Here is a 644-nt window from a genome sequence, read left to right on the forward strand (position 1 = left end):
TAATTTAAAAGTATTTTGAATTGAAAGAAAAGGAAAAAAAGACAAACCATTGCAATTTGTGCTGTGTAGCTGGACTAGCAATTAAGAGGAATTTAGAGCTGATTATTGCATTAGAAAAGGTGAAATTCCTAGGTCTGTGATTCCAGTATCTGCCAAAGTCAGGCAAAGAAGAAAAAAAAAGTAAAGTAAAAATCAGAAAATCAATGTCAAAAGCTGATCCTATGAGTAATCAATAAAATTGATAAACCTTTCAGAATGATAAAAACAAAACAAATTACTTATGTGCTCTCTTCAGTACCACATATACTAAAATTGGAACGATACACAGAAGATTAGCATGGCCCAAAATTTTTTAAAAAGTAAAAAATTATTTTAAAAATTACTTACATAAGGAACGAAAGCAGTGACATTATTACACTTCTAAAAAATACTAAAAAGGTAAAAGAAAATTATAAAACTTGAAATAATTAAATTAACAAGCTAAATACATACACACTCGCACACACACGTGCATGCACATACACACACCTTGTTTTAGGTAAGAACACTCAATATTGTTAAAATACACATTTCCCCCATATTGACTTATGATTCAAAGCATTGAAATTAAAATCTCAGCATGATTTTTTTCTCAGAAACTGGGT

The 644-nt window shown here is 29.2% G+C and overlaps 1 pseudogene; it reads left to right on the forward strand.

Annotated features, from left to right (window-relative positions):
- The first annotated feature begins 282 nt into the window (after nucleotides 1–282).
- LOC120362169 (U6 spliceosomal RNA) lies at nucleotides 283–374 on the forward strand (annotated as a pseudogene).
- Nucleotides 375–644: the final 270 nt, after the last annotated feature.

The sequence above is a fragment of the Saimiri boliviensis genome, chromosome 1, assembly GCF_048565385.1.
Source record: "Saimiri boliviensis isolate mSaiBol1 chromosome 1, mSaiBol1.pri, whole genome shotgun sequence".
Lineage (NCBI taxonomy): Eukaryota > Metazoa > Chordata > Mammalia > Primates > Cebidae > Saimiri > Saimiri boliviensis.